Raw genomic sequence first — 7,483 nt, forward strand, 5'->3', positions numbered from 1 at the left:
CGTCACTCAGTGAAATGGTACCCACTAGTTTCATGGCTTCTTTTTGTGTCTCTCCTGAGAGGCTTGTGTAGGAAGTGTTACAGGATAAGGAGTTAGCTCCACCCTCGGGGATAGGTCCTTCCCAAAGCCAGTTGCGCCCCTCCCCCCAGAGGCCCCAGTCCAGGTGCCACTGCTCTGTGTATAATCAGCTCTCCTTCCAGCTGAACTTAGCATCAGTGGCGTGGAAGGGCTGGCTGACTTCTACCCCTGACACTCACTGTGTTTAGCTGCCAAGGCAGGTGCCTCTTGGCTCAGGGCTATGAGATACAAATAAGCATAGCAAGATCCCCACGTTGCAATTCCACAGGCCCTGGCAGCTGTGCCCTTTCAACTTGGAAGGTAGGATGGGGCGGTTGGGGAGGGGGCGGGTTGCAGCTTTCAGCCAGTCACACGCTGTGGTTTCTGACATCCTTCCTTATACCCTGAAGAAATTTACACATCTGCAGGCAATTAACAGGAGCAAAGCGTGCTCTAGTCCCTCTCTGTCTAGAGCACACACATATGCACAAAACACTTAATTCTTAGGAATGTCAGACAAATTCCTTTTCAAAATGTAATTTATTCTTACTGGAGCAATCTACGTCTATAATTTTTGAAGTCAAATGATGCTCTGTGGCTTACGGGGGAAGTAAGCAGTCCCCTAGCCTAGCTGTCCTGAACCAGCTTCTGTTATCCTCACTGCTCTGGGGACAGGCTGCCTCAACTCCGTTTCTAACTGTTCTGCACAGTATGTTCATACCTACTGTTGCAGTTTGAACGTGGAAGGTTCCCCACTGGCTAATGTGACTTAACACTTGGCCCTTAGCTGGTGGCCCCGTTTTGGCAGGATGTGTAATATTTAGGAGCATGAGTTTCTTTTATTTTCTTTTTTTTAAATATTTATTTATTATTTATACACATTCTGCTCGCATGTGTGCCTGCTCACCAGAAGAGGGCACCAGATCTCATTGTAGATGGTTATGAGCCACTGAGTTTCACTGGAGGAAGTAGGTCACTGAAGGCGGGGCTTATAGGTTTTTTGTTTGTTTGTTTTTAGAGCTGTATTTGTTACTTTTTTTGTTGTTGCTGTAATAATCGTTGTGAGCAAAAGTGACTTGTGGAGAAAAGGCTATCTTGGCTTATGGTTCCAGAAGGAGAGAGAGAGAGAGAGAGAGTCCATAAAGGTAGGGAGACCCAGAAACAGGTGGCGGGAGCAGGGAGAGGGAACCGGAAGTTAGGCCTGTTCCCTAGTGACATACTTCCTCCAGCAAGGCTATAATTCGGAGAGGTTCTACACCTTTCCCAAATCACAGCAAAAACTGGGGAACATGTTAGAATATATAAGCCTATGGAGGACATTTCTCATCCAAACTGCCACAGTAGTCCCACCCCGCTCTCTGCTTCCTGACTCCTGGTGCACTGTGACCAGCCGCCTCAGCTCCGGGCTCCGGCTGCCACGCATCCCCTGCCCTGCTGGGCTTTGTCCTTCCTTCCTTCCTTCCTTCCTTCCTTCCTTCCTTCCTTCCTTCCTTCCTTCTCTCTCCTTTCCTTTCCTCTTTCTTTCTTTCTCTCTCCTACCTTCTCTCTCTCTTTCTTTCTTTCTTTTGTTTTTTTGAGACAGTGTTTCTCTGTGTTAGCCCTAACTGTCCTGGACTCACTCTGTAGACCAGGCTAGCCTAGAACTCACAAAGATCTGCCTGCCTCTGCTTTCCGAGTGCTGGGATTAAAGGCGTGCGCCACCAGGCCCAGTTTATCGATCCTCTTTTGATGTCACACACACACACACACACACACACACACACACACACACACACACACACAGTCACTTGGAACTATGAATTCAGTGGTTTAACTGGGAACGGCTATTGACAGTCTCAGACTGGAATGTGGAGGGTGGAAGACGGCCTCATCCTGAGCGTCAGGCTGGCTTCCGCCATCCCATTCCTGTTCATCTCCTGTCTTCTGCAAAAGGAGGGAGGGTCAGTCCCCTGGCTGTGTGGGCTGACCGGGGAATCTGGAGCACAGCGGTGTCCTGTCCAGGGGTTAAACCCGTCCTGCTCACACTCCTGCACTGTGCGGCCTGTCCTTTTCCTTCTCTCTGCAGGTACCTGGGCCCCAAATACAGACATTTCCCCAGCTCTGGTCAGGCACCCGGCTTCCTTTGCACAGTCTGCTTCAGGTTACTGCTTTCACAGCTCGGCTATGTTGGCACCATGCACTCAACAGCTTTTCTTGTCATCTGTTCGATCAGTTTCTGTCTCATTCCTTAGCACACCTTTGTGTGGCTGTGGGCATAAGCCAGTCTATCTTGCTTTCTTGTTTAAGTGAAGGCTACTTCCACCCAGTCTTTATCTGCGTGTTTAATGAAGTTGACCTGTTGGAATTAGGAGGTAGCAGGAAGTTCACCCTACAGCCTGGAAGAGGATGGCTTTTGAGCCTTTCCTTCAGCCTTTTTTTTTTTTTAGATTTATTTTTATTTTACATGTATTGGTGATTTGCCTGCATACATGTATGTCTGTGTGAAGGCGTCGGATCCCCTGGAACTGGAGTTACAGACAGTTGTGAGCTGTCACATGGGTGCTGGGAATTGAACCTGGGTCCTCTGGAGGAGTAGTCAGTGCTCTTAATCGCTGAGCCATCTCTCCAGCCCTCCGCCAGCATTTGATACACACTTCCTGGACATGTGTGCTCCTTGCTGTCCTCAGCAGGTCTTCCCTGTCTGTCTGTTGCCTACGAACACAAAGAATCCCCCAAGCCACAATTGCTTTACCCCCTTCTCCTTGAAACTGTAGCCCTTCGTCGTCGTGAACTTGGCATGCAGGGCCAGTCTGTGGCCTAGACCTTTGGTGTGGACGCCTCTGCTTCACCCAGCTTGGCTGCTAGAGAGATGTGGGCAGCTTCAGGTCCATACAATAGAGGAACAGGCCATTGCGGTCATCTGGCTTCCAGGTGGGTTATCTGAGACCTAGCAGCTAGCCCATGCTGCTGGCACAGCTCCCGGGTTTTATTATCCTGAAGAGTGCCTGTCTTCTTCTGGGAAGAGGCTTGTATTACCAGCAGCCTTTTCAATTATCTCAGCCTTGGTGGGTGTGGGTCCCAGGAAGGCAGTGGAGGAGGAAAGGGAGGAAAATCATAAAGGTAAAAAAACAAAAACAAAAAACAAAAAATGCAAGCAAACAAGGTTGGCTATATTGGTAAGTATTTGGTGCCCCCCCCCTTTATTTCACTTTTTTTTTAACCATTCATTTATAGGGGAACCATGGTGACCACTTGAATGAATTGGCTCTCTCCTCCTACCGTATGGTTCTTTTTGTCTCCTCCTCTTCCTTCTCCTAACTATCTGGGCAGGTCTCGTTAATTTGGCAGACCCTTCGCGTGTTATAATTTGCTATCGTGTATCATGTTCTATAAATCAAATTTTAAACAGTAAAATGGGGGGGGGAGGATAAACACTTCAAAGACCTAAATTTGATACCTTGGGTAAATCCTAAGAATTGGTCAAATTTGGACTGAAAATATGAAAATAAAGTTGAAAACCATCAAAATAATACAATCAAAAGTACACCAGCAGATAGACACCTAAAGTTATTCAAAATATCTCCAAAGAAATGGATGGGGGGGTGCCCCTTGTATAGGTTGTCCACAAAGGAAGGAAGATCCTCAGGTAAGTGCTCCTGAGAACCCCAAACCCTGAAGGTGCTGTGAGGGCTGAGGCGGCCGGAGGGTCATAGGTTCATTCCGCATGGAACAGAGTATAGGTCTATGAATTTTAGGGAAATGTATCACTACGTCTTTAAGGGCCTGTTTCAGGCCTCCAGCAAGGTGGCATCCAGGTCAGAAGGCACGTGGCATTTTTATGCTAGATACTTTTTTGGGGGGTCTTGTAAAGGACAGACAACCATGCTCAGATTAAAGGACAGACAACCATGCTCAGACTTGAGCTCTGAGAATCCACTTTAGAGACAGGAAGGCTCTAGGTATCAGAGAGATAAGGATTTCAGTCCATTCCATTATTTGCAAAAGATGAAATATCTAACTTAGAAAATTCACCGGAAGTCAGACACGGGTATGAAAACCAAGGGAAAACAGTTCAAAAAAAAAAAAAATTTGGGTCAAAATTGTATAGAGTGGGAATTCATTTCCCAGAGGAAAGAACTTTGGGGGACTTCAAGGTGCAGGAAGAGGCTCAGGTTTTGTGTCAAGGCAGTCTGTGAGTGAGGAGGGCACTCCCTCCTCCTTGGGGACAGAGACTAAATAGGGGAGAAAAGAAGGTGGGGGCTCATTTTCCTTACAATCAGAGGGAAGGGAAAGGGGAGACAAAGGGTTCCCAGATTGCATTCAAGTAGAGATGAGGGGGCTGGAGGAAGCCAACACCAGATGGACTCAATTTTCTATATAAAAATCAGGTGAGGTCATCCCATGACTGTGGGGGGGGGGGGAGGGGTTGGCGGGGCAAAAACAGAATGGAAAACAGGAGAGAACGGCTGTTTTTGAAGTTTTTAGCCTTCAGTGTTCTGCACAGGGGTGGCCAGGATTAGGTAACTGAGGATTTGTTTTGTTTTCAGCAGAAAGACCCGCAAAGGGGAAAATTCGAGGTATTTGTTCATTGTCATGGATTTAGACCTCGTGATTTAAGGTTGCTTTTTAAAAACTGCTGCTATGTGTAGTAAGACAGTTTTTCAGAGCTAGGGAGGGCTCTGAACTATGGAGTTCCTTTTGGCGTATTGAAAGGTTCTCAGTAGACTAGAGAGTAGCCCTTTGTGTGTCTCCTGAGCCCAGGCAAAGAAGTGTCAGCTGAGGTCAGAGCTCAAGGTGGGCCCCTTAGTCTAGGGGAAGCCTGTGTCCCAACAGCTTTGCCTAAAATTAAATGATCTTTAATCCTGTTCCCACTAGGAACCCCTTTGGTAACATCTTAGGCCATCTGTTTACTCCTCAGCTGGAGGGTGATGCAAGGCCACCGGGTTCTGTCCCAGTAGAGGTGTGTGTACAGAGGTGTGCTTTCCAGGAGCCTGGTCAGAAGGAGCTCGCAGGCTGCATAGACAAGTGAGCAGTCTGTCATCGTGCCCTCACCCCCCCACACACACCCCCATTAGCGAAAGAGTTGGGACAGTTCCAAGTGCTCCAACAGGTGCTTACTGAGCCATTTTTCTCCAGCTCAGAATGTGCTAAGGAGGAGAATAAAGATGCAACTAATGACAATTGAAAGAAGGGCCGCAGCACGGCACAAAACAGTCCAGTCCTCAGGTATACAGCTGATAACACCAAAGGAATAGGTGAGTACACTTCTACTCAGAGAGCAGCACCCAGGGGCATCAGTGGACTCTGTGGGCTCTGGCATCTTAGACTGTTGGTGTTAAACCATGAATGGCGTCCACAGGTTAATGCACCGTACGGTTCGTCTCTGCTAGTCTAGCCCCAAGCACAGAGTAGGCAACCAATAGATGTGTATTTAACACATGAATCGATGAATGGACCCTGGCATATTTGATAGCAAAGGATTCTCAAGCTATCCCAGTCTTGAAAAGTGGGCTAATCACATTTCACTGGGTGATGCTCATAGTAGTTAGTTTCCTTATTGCTATGACAAAATGCCTGAAAAAAAAAAAAACCAAGGAGGGTGGGAAGGCTCATTTGGGCTTTGGTTTTAGAAAAGACACAGTCCGTCATGGTGGGGAAGACATGGTGGAAGAAGCTGATCACCATGCCTATGTAGTCAGGATGCAGAGAGCTGATGGGAAGTCAGGCTGAACTACCAAATCCCATTTCTTGTCCCTCCCCCCCACTCCCCACCCCCCCACCCTCCCACCCCCCATGGCCAACTCCCGATAACCAGCCTCCACCTCCTAAACAGCACTAACAGCTGGGGACCATATGTTCAAACGCATTTGCCCATAGGGGACATTTCACATCCAGAGCATGACACTCTGTCCCTGGACCCCATGGGCTCACGGCCATCTCGTAATATAAAGTTCATCCACTCCAACCTCCAATGTCTGTGTAGTCTTCTGAGACTAGAGGTAATCCATACACAATAATTTAAAAAAACAAATTATATATTCCAATAAACAATGGCCCGGAGTAAACATTTCCATTTCAAAAGGAAAGAAGGCATATCAAAGGGGGTTTATCAAGGGAAGCGTGAGACAAAGCAAGACCAAACTGCACCAACTCCGATAGTTCGATGTCTGGCATCTGGAGCTACTGTGGAATCATCTGGGCTCCATAAGTCTCCATAAGCCTCGAGCATTCCAGCCCCTCCGGCTCTGCTACCTGTAACACACAGAGTCTTCTTTCTCTTTGGGTCATTTATGCCTGTACCTTTCTTCACTGGATTTCCCAGAGTCCTGGTGTCTCCAGGGACCACCCTCTTCTTTCACAGAGGTTTCCCCTCTTGAAGGTTCTACAGCCTTCTAAAACAGGGCCACCAGCTAGGGAACCAAACATTCAGGCATGAGTTAGTTCACTGGGGACATTTCACATTCAAACCACACACTTCATCCTTCTGAGTTTATCCCTGACCTGATCATGTACATCTCCAGAGTTGCCGTGAGCGTGCAGAGTGGGTCTGGCATGTACTGTGCACTCTGGGAATCTTCCCCTTTGTAATCCAGGGGCCCATGTGACTAAGGACATGGAAGGGGGCTATACACCATCAGTTCAATATGGGTAGAGGCCTGTCTTAGGGGTTTTTTTTTTCCTCTTCCTGCATGTCAGTGCAAGTCAGAAGAGGGTATAAAACACATGAAAAAACAACCTAAAAGAGAAGTTGATTTGAGCTCACAGTTCAAGGTGGCAAGGAAGTCACATGACATCTACTATGACACGGAAGCAGAGCCATGAATAGATGCTAATGCTCAGCTTCGTTTCTCCGTTTACAGTCGTCTCCCGGGTGATGGTCCCCTCTCACAGCTAAGGTGGATCTGCACACATCAGTTAATGGAATCAATCCCCATGGGCATGCTCAGAGGCCCACCTTTCGCCTTACTCCACATTCTGCCTTCACACGAAGAAGATGCGTTCTATGCTTTGTGAAAAATCTGCTAAATTCCTGTTCAGAATTCTATGCCCACTTGGGTCAAGATGATAGCAAATAACATTAGCCTCTAAAGTTTACCAGCCACAGAGACTTGCACCCCATGACCAAGGGCGGGCTCCACCCTGAATTTAGCCGTTTCCCAGCCAGCCTCTTCACCAGAACACAGGAGCTCTTGGCTAGTGTTTACTAGCCATCCAGCTAGCGTGCATTGGATGAGCTACAGCTGCGCCTCCGTGAGACTGTGGAGAAACTGTCATTCACCATCTTCCTGTGATGGACGTGTGGATGGTGACCAGCTGCTGCAGTACTGCCTGGGAGCTTGTTAGAGACTGCAGAACCTCAGGCCTTGGGACCTGATGCAGAGCACGGGCATCACAACTGCACCCTCACCGGGCCTGGGTGATTCATTAGTACAGCAGTGGAGAAGCA

The 7,483-nt window shown here is 47.9% G+C and overlaps 1 long non-coding RNA gene across 2 annotated transcripts; it reads left to right on the forward strand.

The window, feature by feature from the left end:
• Positions 1-334: 334 nt before the first annotated feature.
• On the forward strand, positions 335-6,990 carry LOC311583106. Of its 2 annotated transcripts, none has more exons than XR_014774379.1 (3): positions 335-378; positions 5,173-5,291; positions 6,897-6,990. It is a non-coding gene; the product is annotated as an uncharacterized lncRNA (long non-coding RNA). The 2 variants fall into 2 exon arrangements; XR_014774380.1 differs by lacking the exon at positions 335-378 and adding an exon at positions 3,160-3,212.
• The last annotated feature ends 493 nt before the right edge of the window (positions 6,991-7,483 follow it).

Source organism: Acomys minous (assembly GCF_964271855.1).
Source record: "Acomys minous genome assembly, chromosome: 2".
In the NCBI taxonomy this organism is placed as follows: Eukaryota; Metazoa; Chordata; class Mammalia; order Rodentia; family Muridae; genus Acomys; species Acomys minous.